The following is a 21,564-nucleotide window of genomic DNA, read 5'->3' on the forward strand; positions in this document are numbered from 1 at the left end:
TCTTCTTCACATATAAGGGATCCTGATGAGAGGACACCCCTTTCTCCTAAACCTAATAGCGGACCATTGGCCCCACCATTGGTAGCAACAATAAGAAATGATGATGAAGATGATTGTCTGGATCCTGAGGATCAACAGGAATTAGAGGATGAATAGGAAAGATATGAGAGAAAAAGAGAGGAAAGGGGAGATGGATCACTTAATGGATCCAATTTTGGAGCCACAGGGTATACATCCTCTTTAGCAGGTACAATGGGTCTGCCCTCTGGGAAACCCCCACCTATTCTACCTCCTCCTTTAAATCACCCTCCTTATCATTCTACCTCAGAAGGTCAAAGACACCTGATAAGAAAAACTGGAAATGTCAGTGATTTTATCAGACAGTGTGCTGACATTGGACCTGCATATGTGCAGGGTGTTACTATGGCAGCCGTGCTCAAGAGTGAAACTTATTCTAAATTTCTACAAGGAGTCAGACAGAGTCCAAAAGGGCAAAAGTAACAGATGCTTGGAAATAAACGTGCTTGTTTCTCTTGTGGTCTAACAGAACACTTTAGTAAAATCTGCCTTCAGGGCAATCAACAACCTTGTGCTCCTGTGCTTCCTGGCCATCCTGCTCCTGCAGCACCTGTTGCTCCAGTTATGCCAGGACCAAAAATTATTTGCCCTAGATGTCAGAAAGGCTTTCATTGGGCACAAGGAAAGTGAAGTGGGAGAAATCCACCTACGGCTGAAAAGGTTTCATATAGATGACTCTCCAAGGAGAAAGAGAGGAAGAACATCCTGGCCCCCTAGGAGGTCCTCCTCTCCTCCAAGGGATCCTTGGCTATCTCTGAGATGATGAGATCAAGTCCTGAGAACCAACCCTCACACAAGACCACCGATAATCATCCCACTGTCACCAGCTGTCAGTCCATCAAGATCCAGATCCCCTTGTAGAGCCTGATTGATGCAGCAATCCAGGGGTCCGACTTGGGGAGATATCAAGAAGCTGACTGCTGATGCCCAATGGCTTGCTCTGTCTCAGGACCAGAATCCAAGCTTAAGTGTTTTATTTGTTGCCTTTTTATCTATTCTGTCTATTAATTATGCTCAGGTAAGCGCTGAAAAGAGTAACTCTTATTGGGCATTCTTTCCAAACCCTCCTAGTTTTCAACCTGTAGCATGAGATAATGAGATGACTAAAATACATACAGATCAATCTGATCTGTTAGGAGGCCCAGGATTACCTCTGCCACCTTTTGAAATTACTAAAGCAACAACAAAAGTTCGTATTTTTTCAGGAAACTCTCATGCTTTTCCAAGCTGTTTTACTTTGCCCTTGACACCCTTAGCTGCAGGTCCAAATGAGATTCCAGGATGTATGTCGACTCAATCTATGGGGTCAGTTACATTTAGCCCTCAGTATAATTTTCTTCCCCACCCTCAAAAGGGATATCAACAAAAATTTTATTCCTGGGCAATTATATATTTAGGACCTGAGGCAGATCATAATGATGGGTGGATTAAAAAATATCCTTTTAATGATCATTCCCATTTATCCCAACCTTCAAATATGATAAATGTAAGACCTCAGATACATCCCAAAGGATTTCCAAATTGTTCTCCATGGACTACCGCACATATACAAGCCCTTTGGGAAAATATAGATATTAATAATGGATATCTTCCATGGAATTATTGTATGTATAATACTACTTATCCATACTTAACTCCTCATCATGTTAACAAAATATTTAAATGGAATACACCTAATCCAAATTCTAATTATAGAGGATATCTAAATAAAAATAATAAGACCCTTAATTGGTATAATAATAAGTTGCTGCTGCCTCTATTGGCTAATAAGCTAACAGATAATGGCTGGGTAGCCCCAATAATAATTTATCAAGGCTATGGGACTAAGGTCCATTCTCAGCCACATTTGTGGAAGGCAATAGCTGCTTTAAGATCAGTAATTTTATATAGACCATTCTCTAATGCCACATTTTTAGTTAAAGCATGTATTCAAAGTCCTTATGCATTTCTGTTAGCTTATTATTATACTGATGTAGCAGTCAACTACATAGGAACTGTATATAATGTTCAATGTTTTAATTGTACAACAACAAATTGTATTACCAGGGATAATGGAAATTATAAGGTTATGTTGCTAGTAAGGCAGCCACCATATATTATGATACCAGTAAATGTTACTGGAAGTTGGTACAATGATCAAAGCATAAGAGCTTTACAATTATTAAACAATAAGTTAATTAGATCTAAAAGGTTTATAGCTGCATTGATTTTAGGTACTACTGCTTTGATTTCTATAATTACCTCAATGACTGTATCTGCTATTGCTCTGACTAAGCAAATTCATACTGCAACTTTTGCTGACCAGTTGTCAAAAAATGTTACTTTAGCCTTGTCCACTCAAGAAATTATAGATAGAATACTTAATGATAGGGTAGATGCTCTTGAAGAAGCAGTATTGGCTATTGGTCAAGAATTAATAACTCAAAATAAAATTGGCCTTATGCTGTCATTGAGATTTTAAATGGATCTGTGTGACTCCTTTGCAAGTCAACCACAGTATTCACACGTGGGATAAAATAAAACACCATATTCAGGGAGTGTGGGACCACTCAGATTTGTCTCTAGATATTACTAATCTACATCAAGAAATTCATGATATGAGTGAGGGTGAGAAGCAGTTCAGTACCCAAAATGTAGCCTCAGATTTATTTAACAATCTAGCAGGGTATGTTGGGCATGCTTCATGGACCACATTTTTTTTTTTTTATAATTTAGGAGTGTCAATTTTCATATTTGTCCTTGTTTTACTTCTCCTTCTGGTCATCTTCCGACTCCTGAAAACCTCTATCTCTCAACTTTCTACTAAATTCCACACCTTTGTCTTAAAAAATTAAAAAAGGGAGAGATGCTGGGAGCCACAAAGTGGCTAAAAAGAATAATCCTGTGTGAGGCCTAACTGTAAGCAAAGCTACAGCAGAGGCTGAAGAAACTGAAGCTGCAAAGCAGTTTCAAAGGCTGGGAGCCACAAAGTGGCTAAGAAGAATAATCCTGTGTGAGGGTTAACTGTAAGCAAAGCTACAGCAGAGGCTGAAGAAACTGAAGCTGCAAAGCAGTTTTGAAGAACCCCTCAGCTTATCCTGTTTAGTAAAAATTCCAGAAATATGATTTCCTCTTCTATTCTTGTACTTCTTTCCTGTATGACATTTATGTGTGTTGTGAGTCATTCTTGGCTCATAAAATGGGAACTTTCTCAAATTCCTGGGCCATTACCTACTTATAAACCTAAGACCTTGCCAAATAGGTTGAATACTATTGAAAAATGTATAAAGAACTTTCCTAAGAATGGGAAGTTTCCCTTCAGTGGAGTAATAGTAAATATTATGCTGAACTGCCATGCAAGCCTGGGGATTTTTGTTGGACTTTGGTCTGTCCCCATGGAGACAGATTAGGATTTGGTTTGGGTATTGCCCATGGCCCAACAATTGTGACTACTATAAGGCGAGATATTTTTCTACATTAAACGCTACCTATTGGGACCAAGCAGGTGGAAATTATTATTATATTGGCAAGATTTTTTGATATATAGACTTGATGATTAATAAAGATTTCTATATAGGTAAGGTTTATGTAAGACAGTTTATGTTCCCACAACCTGCTAATGGTCTGAGGTCAGCCTGACCTCAAAAGCAAGCCACATGTGAATACCCCACTCCCCATTAATGGCTTCTCATGCCTGCTGTAGGAGCACAATAGGTAGCTTTAGGCAAGAATATCTATTACCTTATGCCAAATCATTGTTAAAGTAAAAATTAGATACCTATTATTCTGCTTGCTATTTACTTATTTTCTAAGAATTAAAGTACAGTTTGTACGTAATCTTTATTTAAAATCTAAAACTAAAAGAATAGTTTGGAATAATAAATTAACATATATTGTTGTTTGTATAATCATGCATAAGAGTAAAATGTATAAAAACTGATACTCTCCTTTCAATAAATGGGTCATCTGCAGCACTTGCTGAGGGAGTTGGCTCAAATTCTTTCCTCACCTGTTTGTAGCCCCTCATCCTGTTCATCGTCTCCTGGCTGCTGGGGCTGAACCCCTGGCACTCCACAGTACTTTCAACTGACTCATTTGTTGGGTGAACCTGCTTGCAATGTCAGGAGTGTAAATTTTTCACCCAGCCAGAAGTTGATCCTTGTGACTTCTGAGGCCTGATTTTTCTAATTGGGAAGCAGGATCCTATAAAATGTATTACAATGAAGAGAGTTGTTGACATCTTGCTGTCACAAGACCATAGGGAATTTAGTGATAATTTATTATGTCTAAACTTTTGGTCCCCTTACTCACCAGCTGCCCAGCAGAACTTTCTGGATCAAAGTCAGACTTAGAAAGATCATGCAATTTAAAACAAGTGACAGACAGGATTTGTGAAAAAATATCTTTGTTTAACTAAGACCTTCTAGAAAACAGGAAAGCACAGAGATTGTGCCTAATGGAATGGGTTCAAACACTTTTAGAAGAATCACAATCCTGGGAAAGTGTTGTAGATCCCTAAGTGCCTAGATCCCCTGTTCTGAGATGTAGAAATGTTAATCTGGCCTACTTTTAGTATTATGTTATCAGACATCATTACATTTTTAGAAAAAAAATGAAGTATGTGTGCTTCATCAATGCTCAGTATGTGTTCAGTCTTGAGTGATGGCAACAATAAGTTAGACATTTAGTTGTGGTCCATTTAACCAGGGGGTTATATGGATGCTCCACATCAGGGAGGGAGGAAACTTACCTTTCAGGTTCTTCATGGGTGTGATGCTTCACAGCACATGGACAATACCTATTTTCTTCTCCTCTGACACCCAGGCCTGTTGTAGGTGAGGAAGTGCAAACATGGGCTGTAACCCATAGAGTACAGTGGTGGGCATTAACATGTAGAGAGCTTAAGTGACTTTCCAAGAGTCTCAGCAGTGATGAGTGACAGATCTGTGGCAGGAATGTAGCTGATTCCCTGAGGACAGAGATAACTGCCCAGGGTTCTGAGATCATGCCCTGGAGCCCTGAATCAGGAGCTGCTCTCATTCTTTCTCAGCTCCTCCTTCCCATGGTTTCTGTGTTTGAGATCTGATGTCCTGGAGGAAACAACTGAGCCTAGAAAAGAACCAACACATCCACTCTCCCTTTTATCCCCATCTTTCACCCCTTCATTCAAAATACAAACCTTTCTTCCAAATAAAGCCCTTCTGAAGGATCTGGGAATTCTAACTGCTCTATCACCTTATGCCAAACCATTGTTAAAGCAAAAAGTAGATACCTATTATTCTGCTTGCTAAACATTTATTTTCTAAGAATAAAAGTACAGCTTGTACGTATTGTCTATGTAATCTTTATTTAAAATCTAAAACTAAAAGAATAGTTTGGAATAATAAGTTAGTACATATTGTTTTGTATAATCATGAACAAGAGTAAAATGTATAAAACCTGATGCTCTCCTTTCAATAAACAGGTCATCTGCAGCACTTGCTGAGGGAGTTGGCTCCAATTCTTTCCATGCCTGTTTGTAGCCCCTCCTCCTCTTCATCATCTCCTGGCTGCTGGGGCTGGACCCCGGCAGATTGATTTGGGTAGTATGGCAATTCCTCCAACCCCCACTCTCCTGCACTTATTTGTCCCAGAAAAGAGCTTGGAACCCCCTCTCTTATGAGTCTTGGGCCCTAGAGATATATGACTTTCAATGGCACTTCTCTGCTTGAGTGTTTGTGTTTGTGTGTGTGTGTCTTTTTTAAATTACTCAATGAATTTTATTACATTTATAGTTGTACAATGATCATAACAACCCAATTTTATAGCATTTTATCCCAAACCCCCAGCACATCCCTGAACCCCCCATCAAACAATTTTTTTAAGCAATGATTTTCTGAGTGCTGCAATCACACCCTTGTTCCTAAGACTGTATATCATGGGATTAAACATCAGAGTCATGATTATGTAAAATAAAGAATGCAGTTTGTCAATTCCTGCAGAATGACTGGATTTGGGCCTTAAATATGTAGATACAGAAAATAAGAGCACAACCAGCATGTGAGAAGAGTATGTAGAGAAGGGTTTGTCTTGATCTCTGGCTGTGGGCAACCTCAGAATAGTGGAAATGATTTTGCTGTAGGAGGCAAGTATCAACATAAAAGGAATGGCAGCAACCAGGAAAACTACTATATAGACAGAGAGCTTATGCACAGAAGTGTCTCCACAGGCAAGCTTCAGAATTGGAGGGATGTCAGAGAAGAAGTGGTTAATTTTGTTAGAATGACAGAAGTGCAGAGATAAAATCTGGCTGGTCTGCACTATCTGCACTGTGATTCCACTGATTCAGGAGCCAATAGCAAGTTGGATGCACATCCTGTGTTTCATGAGTAGAGGATCGTGCAGAGAGTTAGAAATGGTCATGTAGTGATCATAGGCCATCACAGCCAGGAGGAAATATTCAGTGGTTCCCAGTATAAGGAAGAATAACATTTGAGAGGCACAGTCTAGCATAGAAATTTTTCTATCCTGAGTCCAAATGTTGACTAGAATCCTCGGGAGTGTGACAGACACACAGCAGATTTCCAAAAAGGAAAAATTTGCCAGGAAAAAAAAAACATATGGGTTTCTAGAGCACAGTGTCAAGCCTAGTTATTATTATTATGAGGCTATTTCCAATTAAGATAATGATGTAAATGATAGAGAACACTACAAAGAGTAACCCTTGGAGGTTTGTAAGGTCAGAAAATCCCAGGAGTACAAATTGTATCACTGTGGACATGTTGTCTTCTGCTTCCATCTCTTCATATTTCATCCATGGGAGTGATTTAATCTGCTATACTGTTACTCCACTTTCATTGGCTCTTGTTTTATTATGAAAAACAGGATTATATTCATTCTATTTTTTCTGCTTTCCTATAAAAGCAAAACCTATATCTGATAAGATGTCTAAAATTGTGAAGTATATTTTTCATTATTATTAAATATATTTTAATGAAAAAACTTCTATGGTCTCCATTTTCTATTACAGATTATTATATTTCTTTGTTTCTGAGGATATGATTTTAATTTGCTCATCATCTGAACAAAGTGAAAATCTTAATTTATGTTCATTTCTATCAGTGATTTCCTTCTTCCAGCTGACATGTTTTTCTCCTCACCTCTCAAATCTATTTTACATTTTTATGAATTCAACATTAATTTTATTGCACAAGTAAATATTTTGTAAACTATGTAAGATAACTTCAGGGATAAATATAGTTAATTTTTTAAAGTAACAGCAATGTCCTGTTTAGCTTTGACTATCTATTTAATGTATTTTATTGTAAACAACATCAGTGTGCTGACCATTCAATATTTGGGATGATATTTAATTTTTAAAACTGTGTTTTTCAGTATAAGGTCTATAAAATCAATACTCATCATTTTTATTCAGATTTTCCAGTCAAGTGTGAAGAACCTCTAAGGTGGTCTTCTTGTACAGGAGCACTCATGAGGTCAGAGGCTGGACCACCTAGCATTTTTGTTCAAGTAAGAAATTCTAACTAGAATGTTCAACCCTCCACACTTATGCTATGAAAGAGAAATCAGCCACAACTCCTGAGAACTTACCAAATCACTCACATCCACAGCAATTGCTATTATTCTGCTAAATCCATTCAATCCATTCTTTTATTTTTCTTATTTTTCTTTTTTGCACACGTGTGTGTTAGTTAAGTCATGTCAATATGTTAGGTTGAGATTGCCCAACTTTATGTTGTACTTTTGTTTTTGCTCTATTTAGGTTATATGCTTCTTTTAATATTCTGTACATGTTTTTATGCAATGTGTAGCATTTTTTTCACAAAAATTTATTTACTAACTGCTTGAATAAATTAAAAGTGAGTCAACTTAATTGCTTCTTAGGAACAGTGCTCAAGGTGTAAGCAATTGTTTCTACCAACTCAGATTGAACTCTTCCTTCCCCTGGTAGAGTTCAAGCATGCCTTCTGTGGTGTGTGCGTGTTGTTGGGGGCAGGAGGGCTAGAAATTTTACACTTTTCGCTTCCTCTGGCAGAAGTAGCAAATTACTTCTTGTTTTCAGAATGTTATACATAACTTTCATAGTGTTAACTGATTTGAAAGTTAATAGAGGCTAAGTCATTACAAAGAGGAGACACCCATATCCATATTCTACAGGTGTTAGATGAAGATAATTGTCAAGATTTCAGTTATGAAAATATAGATACATATGGGTCAGAAGCAACAGTTCATCTATAACTTGTTAATCCTGAGGACTTTCCATGAGTTAGAAAAGGAAAATTAAATACTAATTTCTTTTACCATTTACAATATTTCAGAGTCCATATTAAGGTACAAAATATATTTAAACCTTGATTCATTACTACACAATTCTCCCAAAGAAAATGTGATTGTAGAAAATGTCAAAATGTTGTATCTGTGGTTGGTCAGAATCTAATGGCTGATAGGTGGTGTTACTAAATCATTATTTCATGTATCTGAGACTACATGACCATATCATTTTTGTTTGTTTGTTTATCTCATCCTGACACCTTTACTCAGGTTTTATTCACTTATTTAATTCAGTGTAAAGTATACTACATGGACACTGATTACAACTGTTTGTTGAATAAATCATCAGTCTTTTCAGACCAACATGCACCATACACCTACATTTGATGGGCTAACAATTGTCTTCAGAAACTCTTACCTGCTTTATTCCTTTTTTCTATCTGATCTTTATGTAAAATATTCTCATTTTTGATCCTCTCTCTAAATGTGTCCTTATTCTTCAAGTAGTGCACTTGAAGCATACTGAAAATCAGGTATATAAAATAGCCAGAGAAACTAAGAACAAAAGAATTTGAAGCCCAGAATATGGTGTCTGCATTTACTGAAAACACTTTTAGCCTCAACTTATTGTCAAATGGAACAATATTTTATGACTATTAAATGGAATTATTAATGTAAAACCATTTGCAAATTAAGAAACAATTTTTCAAATCCTATCTATATGTACTTACCTTCTAAATTCAATCTCAGCTACAAAGCTTTCCTCAAATCCAGCAACATATTTGCCAGGTTCTGACTTTTGGGAATATTTAGTGTTTCTATTTTTAAAAGTCATAAAGAAAAACATGAAATAATTCAGGTAAATGTAGCCATATTTGTTTTTACTCAAATAAATTGTGTTTATTTTTCTGGTCTTTCCACTTTAACAATGATTTTTTTTTAAGTGTACCAGCTATATCACATAGCATTTAATGCTATTTAGAGCAGGTTTATAAAATCAACTTGAAGATAAGTAATAACCTTGATGTTTTTAATGCAGTTCAGAAGCTGTTTTTCTTTAGGAGACATCTTCAAAGATAAAAGTGAAAGCAATCTATTATTTCTTTAGAATTTTCAGATTCATTTACCAAAACTTCATATTAACCAAAAAAATCATTCCCTTGGTATTAGAAGGATGCAAACCCATTTTAATAAGTTTAATCAAGTATCTTACTCAGTTATATAAAATTAAATTTTTATTATATCCCCAGATTTAATATACACATATTAAATACATAATTTAATAAATATTAGCACCTAAGATGATGATGATGATTATGAAGGCAGTAATCTTTGATATATTGACCCATTATATTAAGACATTTGTAATTTCTCATTTGATAATATAATGCTGAGAATCATACTGTCAAAATCTGCCTGAATCAGAGATTACATCAAAGGATTTCTTTTTTAAATTCTCCAAAATAAGTGCTCTTTGGTAGATGCAAAATAGATACAGATTAATATAAAATTATAATGTTTTTATTGGACAAGAATGATTCATGCTCATATCTTTTCATTGACAACAAATATAATGCTTACCTTTATGGATTGAGTTAAAAGAGAAAATTAGATTTTTTTTGACAATTAGGTATTTCACATTTATTTGAAACAGAGTTTAACCTGTATCTATAATATGTTCTATTGTCATAACAAATATGCTCTTATATAGGAAATATTCTTTACCCTGGAGACTAGCTCCTTCCCCAAATCACTTCCTAACTGAACTAATCTTTTCTGCATGCCTCTCAACGAGTTTCATACAACAACATATCTTTCCATATGACTCCCTCTCTAAAATCTCTACCTCTCTTACTGGGTTTTGTGTTTATTAAGAAATAGAAGTCTTAGAGTTCCCATCTTGGTGCAGTAGAAATGAATCTGACTAGGAACCATGAGGTTGCAGGTTTGATCCCTGGCCTTGCTCAGTGTGTTAGAGATTCAGTGTTGCCATGAGCTGTGGTATAGTTTGCAGATGTTGCTCAGCTCTGGTGTTGCTGTGGCTCTGGCATAGGCCAGCAGCTTAGCTCTGATTTGACTCCTAGCCTGGGAACCTCCATATGCCATGGGTGTGGCCCTAAAAAAAAAGACAAAAAACAAAAACAAACAACAACAAAAAAGAAATGGAAGGCTTGCAAAATCAGAAACTTATGATTATATTTTACTTGAAGCACAAATTAATATGTTCTAAAAAGATGCAATTGTGCAGTGTCTTAAATGAAGTAGAAGTTTATTTCTCTGTCATTATAAATTCAGAAGTGGGGAATCAAGGACTGTTGGGACAGTGATGCCATCTTAAACATAAATCTTCCATCTCTGCATCCACACTAGCCCAGCAGTCCTCATAATCCCCAAGACTACAGAAAGGGGACCATGGATAAAGGGAAGCACTCACTTATTCTTTCTTAGATGTACAAGCTAAAAACAGTATGTAGGATTTAAGTCCCTAACCAAAACTTTAGTTATAAGATCACACCAAGCTGGAAGAGATGCTGGGAATATTTCTTGGTGCACTGCCTTGTGACAAGACAAGACTGTCAATACCTATCCTTGGCTTTCCTCAGTTGTCACAACCTAAAATTCCAAGTAGTTCCTTTATTGAGTTCCCAACCACAGGTGTCCTTGTGTTAATTGTGGTTCCTCTCGGCTTAGTGAGAATGCAGTTATAGAATAATTTTTCTGTAAAACCACCTACAAACACACATAGACCCACAATAACAAAATACAATGGAGGAGAATATTAGATTTAACCATAGGAAGCAGGAATAGATTTATTCTTGTATAAAGAAAAATGATTATAGACATGGAACAAATTATATTATAAAAATTGTTTCCATGCTTTGAAAGCTATCACTAATAAAGTTTTATCCCTATATGTAACAATTTTGAGTTATATTATTTTGTTATTTATTCTAATTCTAGCCACTAAATATATATGTGTAGGACAGCATCATTTTGGCTTTAATTTGTAATTTAATAATGGCTAATGGTGGTGAGCATCTTTTATGCAATTATTTGACCTCTGTATATTCATTTCAGTAAAAATATCTAGGGAGTTCCTATCATGGCTCAGTGGTTAGCAAACCCAAATACCATCCATGAGGATGCAGGTTTGATTCCTGGGCTCACTCAGTGAGTTAAGGATCCAGCATTGCTGTGAGCTGTGTTGTAGTTCACAGGTGTGGCTCAGATCCCAAGTTGCTGTGGCTCTGGTATAGGCTGGCAGCTGCAACTCCAATTGGACCCCTAGACTTGGAACCTCCATATGTCATGAGTGTGGCCCTAAAAAGAGACAAAAATCTATTTAACTGTGTGGTATATTTGCTGATTATGTTGGTTCCTTTATGACAGTTGATATTGAAACTCTCAGGAAAAAGATGCCTTGAGGCAGAATTTATTCCTCAGAGAAACGTCAGTTTTGCTTGTAAGAGCTTCCAACTGATCAGCTGAGACCCATATTACAAAGGGTGAACTCTACTTAAAGTTTATTGATTTTAAGTGTTAATCACTTCCACAGAATATATCAAAACAATGCCTATATTTTTGTCTGATAGATGGCCACTATAGCCTGGACATGTTGACATAAAACTAGCTGTCAGGGACAGGATTAGGATGGCAGAATAGAAGGACTGGAGCTAAACTTCTCTCCTAAAAACAACAAAATTCACAACTAAAGACTGATCACTCTTTGCCTGAATGGACCAGAAACCTTAAAAAAGATAACCTACTCCAGAAGAAAAATAGGAGGCCATATCAAGAGGTAGGAGGGGTGATTTCATGATATAAACAACCACATACCTCCTGGATGGAAACTCCACAGACTGGAAACTAACTGGTTCACAGAGCCTCACATACAGGAGTGAGAGTTCTGAGCCACACATCAAACTCTCATGTGTGGGGATCTGGCATGGGGAGAAAGAGCCCTGGAACATCTGGCATTTAAGGCCAGTGGGGCTTTTGCACAGGAGCTCCACAGGACTGGGGGAATGGAGACCCCATTCTAAAAAGGCACACATGGACTTTCACATGCACTGAGTCCCAGGGCAAAGCAAAGTCTCCAAGGGAATCTGGGTCAAACCTGACTGCAGTTCTTGGAGGACATCCTGGGAAAACAGGAGTAAATGTGACTTGTGAGGGAAGGATATTGAAAGCAAAACTCTTGGGAATATTCAGCAGCAGTGCCTTCCTCTGGAGGTGGCCATTTAGGGATAATCTGGCCCCACCCATCAGTCAGCACTGAGAAGCCTCAGGCCAAACAACAATCCAGGTGGGATCACAGCCTTGGCCTTCAGTAAACAGGCTGCATAAAAATCCCTCAGGCACACAGATGCCTCTAATCCCATCCAGAGACTAAGCCCCACCAACCAGAGGGATTAGAATCGGCTCCTCCTACCAGGGGACAGGCATCAGCCCCTCCCATCAGGAAGCTTACACCAAGCCCCCATACTGAGCACAGCCACAAGGGGGGCAGACATCAGAAGTAAGAGAGGCTACAACTCTATTATCTGTAAGAAGGTCACCACACCAAAAACCTATAAAAATGAAAAGACAGAGGACTATAACTCAGATGAGGGAGAAAGGAAAAACCCCAGAAAATCAGCTAAGTGATGAGGAGATTCTCAGCCTCCAGAAAAAGATTTTAGATTATTGATGCTGAAGATGATGCAAAACATTGGAAATAAGCTGGAGGCAAAGATGGATAACATACAGGATACACTGAGCAAAGAGATACAAGATATAAAACTTAAAAAAGAAGAGATGCAAATTACAATAACTGAAATAAAAAACTCACTAGAAGCAGCTAAAAGCAGAATACAGGAGGCAGAAAAATGAATAAGTGAGGTGGAGGACAGATTAGTGGAAATTATGGATGCAGAACAGAAAAGAGAAAAAAGATTGAAAATCAATGAAGAGCATCTCAGAGAACTCTGGGACAACGTTAAATGCACCAACATCCATATTATAGGGGTGCCAGAAGGAGAAGAGAGAGAGAAGGGGACAGATAAAATCCTCCATGAGATAATAGCCAAAAACTTCCCTCACATGGGAAAGGAACCACTCACTCAAATCCAGGAAGCACGATTACCATATAAAATAAACCCAAGGAGGAATACCCTGAGACACATACTAATCAAACTGACCAAAATTAAATACAAAGAGAAAATCTTGAAAGCAGCTTGGGAAAAGAAACAAATAACATGCAAGAGAACACCAGTAAGGTTATTGGCAGATTTTTCAACAGAAACTGCAGGCCAGAAGGGAGTGGCATGATATACTTAATGTGATGAAAGGAAAAAACCTCCAACCAAGATGACTCTACCCAGCAAGGCTCTCATTCAGATTTGAAGGAGAAATCAAAACCTTCACAGATAAGCAAAAGCTGAGAGAATTCAGCAACACTAAACCAGCCTTACAACAAATACTAAAGGAACTTCTCTGGGCTGAAAAGAACAAGAGAAGAAGGAAAGAAAGAAGAACAACAAAAACAAATCCAAAGCAATTAATAAAATAGCAATAAGAACATACATATCAATAATCACCTTAAATGTTAATGGGCTAAATGTCCAATCCAAGACACATAGCCTGGCTGAATGGATACAAAAACAAGACCCATATGTATGCTGCCTTCAAGAGACTCACTTCACCTCTAGGGACACATACAAATTGAAAGTGAGAGGATGGAAGAAAATATTTCATGCAAACGGGGATCAAAAGAAAGCTGGAGTAGCAATACTCATATCAGACAAAATAGACTTTAAAATGAAGAATATTTTAAGGGACAAAGAAGGTCATTATATAATGATCAAAGGATCAATCCAAGAAGATGATATAACAATTTTAAATATCAACGCACCCAACACAGGTTCACCACAGTATATAAGGCAATTGCTAACAACCTTAAAAGGAGAAATCAACAATAACACAATCATAGTGGGGGATGTTAACTCCCCACTTAACAGCAATGGACAGATCAACCAGACAGAAAATCAATAAGGAAACACAGGCCCTGATTGTAGCATTAGACCAGATGTACTTAATAGATCTTTATAGGATATTTCATCCAAAAGCAACAGAATACACATTCTTCTCAAGTGTACATGGAACACTCTCTAAGATTGATCATATCCTGGGCTACAAATCCAACCTCGGTAACTTTAAGAAAATTGAAATCATATCAAGCATCTTTTCCGACCAAAACAATATATGACTGGAAATCAACAACAAGAAAAAAACTGCAAAAAAACACAAACAAGTGGAGACTCAACAACATGCTACTAAACAACAAATGTATCACTGAAGAAATCAAAGAGGAAATTAAAAAATACCTGGCAGCAAATGACAATGAAGATAAAACACTCCAAAACCTATGGGATACAGCAAAAGCCGTTCTAAGACGAAAGTTTATAGCAATACAAGCCCACCTCAGGAAACAAGAAAAAGCCCAAATAAACAAGCTAACTTTACATATAAAGTAGCTAGAGAGAGAAGAACAGACAAGACCTAAAGTTAGTAGAAGGAAAGAAATCAAAAAGATCAGAGCAGAAATCAATGAAATAGAAACAAAGAAAACCATAGGAAAAAATCAATGAAATGCAAACCTTGTTATTTGAAAAGATCAACAAAATTGATAAACCCCTAGCCAGATTTATCAAGCAAAAAAAGAGAAAGGACTCTAATCAATAAAATCAGAAATGAAAAAGGAGAAGTAACAATGGACATCACAGAAATACAAAGGATCCTCAGAGACTACTATATGGAACACTATGCCAATAAAATGGAAAACTTAGAAGAAAATGGCAAATTCTTAGAAAAGTACAATCTTCAAAGACTAAACCAAGATGAAATAGAAAAGATGAATGGACCCATCACAAGAACTGAAATTGAAACTGTGATTAAAAAACTTCCAACAAACAAAAGTCCAGGAGCAGATGGCTTCACAGGCAAATCCTATCAAACATTTAGAGAAGAGCTAACACCTATCCTTCTGAAACTATTTCAAAAAATTGCAGAGGAAGGGATACTCCCAAACTCATTCTATGAGGCCACCATCACCCTGGTACCAAAACCAGACAAAGACTCCACAACAAAAGAAAACTACAGGCCAATTTCACTGATGAACATCAATGCAAAAATCCTCAACAAAACCCTAGCAAACAGAATCCAACAATACATTAAAAGGATTGTACATCATGATCAAGTGGGATTTATCCCAGGGATGCAAGGGTTCTTCATTATCTGCAAATCCATCAGTGTGATATACCTCATTTAAAAACTAAAGAATAATACCCATATGATCCTCTCAATAGATGCAGAAAAAGCCTTTGACAAAAATCCAACACCCACTCCTGAAAAAAACCCTTCAGAAAGTGGGCATACTGGGGACATACCTCAACATAATAAAGGCCATATATGACAAACCCACAGCAAACATCATTCTTAATGGTGAAATGCCATAAGAATTCCCGCTGAGATCAGGAACAAGACAAGGATGTCCGCTCTCACCACTACTCTTCAACATAGTTCTGTAAGTCCTAGCCACAGTAGTCAGAGAAGTAAAAGAAATAAAAGGAATCCAAATTGGAAAGGAAGAAGTAAAACTATCCCTATTTTCAGATGGCATGATACTATACCTAAAGAATCCTAAAGACTCTGCCAGAAAACACTTAGCGCCCATCGTGAATATGGCAATGTCACAGAATACAAAATTAATAAACATAAATCAATGGTATTTCTATATACTAACAATGAAAAAGCAGAAAAAGAAATTAGGGAAGCAATCCCATTCAGCATCACATCCAAAAGAATCAAATACCTAGGAATAAACCTACCTAAAGTAACGAAAGACCTGTACTCTGAAAACTATAAGACACTGATGAAAGAAATTAAATAGGACACACATAGGTGGACAGAAGATGCTCATGAATTGGAAGAGTTAATATTACCAAAATGACTATACTACCTAAGGCAATCTACAGATTCCATGAAATCCGTATCAAATTACCATGGACATTTTTCACAGAACTCGATCAAAATATTCTAAAGTTTGTTTGGAAGCACAAAAGACCAGAATAGCCAAAGACATCCTGAAAAAGAAAAATGGAGATGGAGCAATCAGGCTCCCGGACTTCAGACTCTACTACAAAGCAACAATCATCAAAACCGTATGCTACTGACACAAAGACAGAAATATAGATAAGTGGAACAGGATGGAAAGCCCAGAATTAAGCCCACGCACCAACAGCCAACTAATCTAGGACAAAAGAGGCAAGAATATACAATGGAGAAAGGACAGCTTGTTCAATAAGTGGTGCTGGGAAAACTGGACAGCCACATGGAAAAGAATGAAATTAAAACACTCTCTAATACCACACACAAAAATAAACTCCAAATGGATTAAAGACCTAGACATAAGACCAGACACTATCAAACTCCTAGAGGAAAACATAGGCCAAACACTCTCTGACATAAACAATAGCAACATCTTCTCGAATACAACTCTTAGGGTATTGACAAAAAAAACAGAAATAAAAAAATGGGACCTAATCAAACCTAAAAGTTTCTGCACAGCAAAGGAAACCCTAAACAACACAAAAAGACAACCCACGGAATGGGAGAAAATCTTTGCAAATGAATCGACTGACAAGGGATTAATCTCCAAAATTTATAAACACCTTCTGCAGCTCCATACCAAAAAAACAAACAAGCCTATCAAAAAATGAGCAGAAGCTCTAAACAGACAGTTCTCTAAAGAAGACATACAGATGGCCAAAAAACACATGAAAAGATGTCCAACATCACTTATGATTAGAGAAATGCAAATCAAAACCACTATGAGTACCACCTTACACCAGCCAGAATGGCCATCACCAAAAAGTCTACAAACAATAAGTGCTGGAGAGGGTGTTCAGAAAAAGGAACCCTAGTACACTGTTGGTGGGATCCTAAATTGGTGCAACCACTGTGGAAAACAGTATGGAGATGCCTCAGAAAACTAAACATAGAACTACCATTTGATCCAGCAATCCCACTCCTGGGCATCTACCCAGAGAAAACTGTGACTCGCAAAGACGCATGTACTCCAATGTTCATTGCAGCACTATTTACAATAGCCAAGACATGGAAACAACCTAAATGTCCATCGACAGAGGAGTGGATCAAGAAGAAGTGGTACATGTACACAATGGAATATTACTCAGCCATTAAAAATAATGAAATTCCAGCATTTTTTGCAATATGGATGGACCTATAAACTATCATGCTAAGTGAAGTCAGCCATACAATGAGACACCAACATCCAATGCTTTCACTGACATGTGGAATCTGAAAAAAGGACAGACTGACCTTCTTTGCAGAACAGATGCTGACTCACAGACATTGAAAAACTTATGGTCTCTGGAGGAGACATTTTGGGGGTTGGGGGGATGTGCCTGGGCTGTGGGATGTAAATCCTGTGAAATCAGATTGTTATGATCATTATACAACTACAGATGTGATAAATTCATTTGAGTAATAAAATATTAAAAAAAAACTAGCTGTCAGAGTCCATCCTTTGTCAACTCGATAATATACTAATCTCCTTAGCCTGACTGATCTCCAAATAATAGCAATAACAAAGACATAAATCCACTTCACATGATACAAGTATTCAATATGCAGCCAAGGAATGGTTATCATTTTGCCAAAAGAGATACAAAGTCCTGGGATAATGTTCTCTCTCATTCTTGGTATTTTAATATACTCATAATCAAAGAAGAAATACTCATAACAATTATAGATTACTGTCCTTGTTTCTGCAATTTCTCATTAGTAACAACTAAAATTGATAACATTCTCCTTCCAACATCTAATACTTATTCCCATTTCCCTTAGAAAGCACTTCAGCTGGTCATCACTATGTCTTCAGTGTGTGATGCAAAATTCATTCCTTAAGAGTCTGGGCCATTAGTGCATCTGCCTCAATTGACTTGGTGTAGTTTTACACTGACTTTTATAACATAACACATACACACATTTACATATATATATACAGATATATATATATATATCTGTATATACAGATTGCATATTCTAATGTCTAGAATAATGAAGCCAATATAGTGTTTGAGGGGTAGCCACTAGAGAAATGGAATTTAAGACAATTTAAAAATTGTCCCACACAAGTGTGAATGATCTTTGACAAAGTTTCAAAACCATTCACCTGAGAAAATATGTTGTCTCAAATGTGTTGTTGAAAAATTGGACATGCAAAACAAACCAAAAAATAGTGAAAAACTGAACCTCTATATAAACCTCAAACCTTACACAAAAATTGACTCCATATTGATGCTGTGAGGTTCATGTGGTGATGACATTAGTGAAACAAAGTTGGTTATATGCTTTTGGTATATCTCAAAGGAATTAACCATATTGTTCTATCTACTTTTGTATGTTTGAAGTTTTACATACTTAAAAAAGAGCAACACTTCTGCTTTTTTCCTTGCAAACACTAATTATTTCTCTCTTTAATCATCTGCCATGCTTCGCTTATAAGTCACAGATCCCTGAAATCTCAGTAGTGACATTTACTTCCACAAACACTCAGATTTTACACATTCTTCCACTTATGGTTCATTTTGAATTTCTGCATGATTATTTCATGTATAAATATCAGATTAGGAACCACTATAAAGATCAGGGGAGTGTCCATATTTTAAATGTCAAGAGAATACCTGCAAATCATAGTCTATGCACTAACTAAAAGCACTACAGGACATGTAACTAAAGACATTTGATTATTGGAGTCTTAAAAAACAAATAAACAAAGCACAGAAAAGACAAAGTGAGAGAATGTAGAGTCAGACCTAATTACAAAGGCATGTTATAGCCAGAGATGTTTTTTAGTTGCTTTCCAAAATTTTGGATGCCAGTAATAATGAGTTAGTTCAATTAAAAAGTGATATAGAAGAGGACTAATTCCAACAAGACAGAAAACAAAATATTTAAGAGGCACTATTTGTATTGAAGGAAAAAAATATGTTTTAGAAAGTTATTTGCAACTCCTAAAATTCAAATAGTTTAAAACTGAATGTCAAGAGAACAACATATACAAAAACTGTGTCAATGAAAGAAATAATTTCATTCCAGTCTGTGAAGGTAAGCATGAACTTTTTCATCAAAAGTGTGATTTACATTTAAATTGGTTTTCTTAGCAAATTACATCTTTAATATCAAAGTTCAGAAAGTCCAAATATTTACAGTATATTAACAGAATAATATATTAAGCTTAATAAGTTAAATCCTATTTCAGGGAACATCTACATTTTTCTGTCAGAAAATGAGTGGGATAAATTATTACAAGAATTTTGAAATGTATTGTTAGAATGTAAAAAAAGTTATTCAAATTATTGAGGCAGTTTTGAAAAAATCTAATACAATAAAACTTACTGGAGAAGGCAGTAATTGATTATTTTAAAAATAAGTTTTGTGTGTCATCAGTAGAAGAGCAGAGAGCAGACCCCAGAGAACCCTGAGTAGCCCCACAGCTGCCACTGGCCTAGTTACCATCACACACCGGGAGGACCTGCAGCTGCCACAGCAAGCCCCAGTCACCATCACAGCAACCATAAGTGTGAGCAGCCCCCCACCCCCCTCCCACCCAGGCTGCCACCACCCTCAAGGAGGGGCAGCCAGGCCTGGGCAGTTTCACATCAGCACATCAGCAGTATCTGCCAACAGGGACAAGAAGGTCATTGCAAGGAATCTTCAATGTAAGAAACATATATGGTTTCATCAAAAGGAATGACACCAAGGAAGATGTATTTGTACACCAGACTGCCATAAAGAAGAATAACTCCAGGAAGTACCTGGGCAGTGTAGGATATTGAGAGTCTGTGGAGTTTGATGTTGTTGAAGGAGAAAAAGGTACAGAGGCAGCAAATGTACAGGCCCTGCTAGAGTTCCAGAAAAAGGCAGTAAATATGAAACAAACTATAACCATTACAGAGGCTATCCATATTGCAGGGTTCCTCCATGCAATTACCAGCAGAATTGCCAGAATTGTGACAGTTGGGGAAAGAAAGAGAGATCAGAGAGCGCTCCTGAAGGCCAGGCCCAACAGCTCTGGCCCTACCAGTCCTATCGCAGTTGAAGTTTCCCATTTTATGACATGATGTGACTGGATGGGCATTGACCACAGTATTCTAACCCTCCTGTGCAGGGAAAAGTGATGGAGGGTGCTGACAAGCAGGGTGCAGGAGAACTAGGGAGAGAGTGAGACAGAATATGTATAAGGGCTATAGACCATGATTCAGCATGGACCCTCCATGCCAAAGACAACCCAGAGAGGATAGCAATAAAGAAGATAAGGAAAATCAAGAAGAAGAGACCCAAGGTCAGCAGTCACCTCAACTTCAGTATGGCCACAATTTCAATTACCAGACAGACACCCTGAAAACCCTAAACCATAAGATGACAAAGAGACAAAAGCAGATGAACAACCAGGTGAATATTCCTCTACTCTCAAGGCTGAGCAGGATGGAGCTGAGTAAATGCCATCTTACCATCTCTACCATCATCTGGTTTAGCCATCCAACAAGAAGAAATGAATACAAAATTCCAGCAATAAGAAGTGAACAAAAGTTTGGAGCTGAAGCCCTTAAGTCCTTGCTTTTTGCCTGTTGACCAGATAACTAGAACTATATGCATTATCTATGCAGCATGGATTTTTTTTTTATTTTTACATAAAGATGTTTCTTTTTGGTAATGATAAATTTGTTTGTGTGTGTGTTTAAGGTCTTGTTTTTCTCAATACACCTTTAGAGGTTTTTAAATTGTTTCATATCTGGTAAAGTAGAGATTTTTAAGAACCTAATTTTTAATTTATAAAAAAGTTTATAGCTTGATATTTTCAAAAAAAGTCAATAAACTGAAAGCACCTGTTAATAAAGGTCTTTACTGTCATACAATAAAAAATAAATGAAAAATAAAAAATAAGTTTTGCACATAGCTATCAATGAAATAAATTATTTCTAAAGAAACACTATCTTGAAAAAGAATCTAAAATTTTAAGGTATTTAAAAAAATTCATTGGACTAATACTTTTCTGATTAAAGACATGCTACAAAATCTGACTACACATATAACTAACTGTCTTTGTCCCTATCCAAGGGAATTTAGAGCCCTAAGTTCATAAGTTAAATAAAACAGAAGCTGTCCTGT

At 36.8% G+C, this 21,564-nt stretch overlaps 1 pseudogene; it reads left to right on the plus strand.

The window, feature by feature from the left end:
- Window positions 1-252: 252 nt before the first annotated feature.
- LOC100513107 lies at window positions 253-20,894 on the plus strand (annotated as a pseudogene).
- Window positions 20,895-21,564: the final 670 nt, after the last annotated feature.

This window comes from Sus scrofa, unplaced genomic scaffold (genome assembly GCF_000003025.6).
Source record: "Sus scrofa isolate TJ Tabasco breed Duroc unplaced genomic scaffold, Sscrofa11.1 Contig26, whole genome shotgun sequence".
Lineage (NCBI taxonomy): Eukaryota > Metazoa > Chordata > Mammalia > Artiodactyla > Suidae > Sus > Sus scrofa.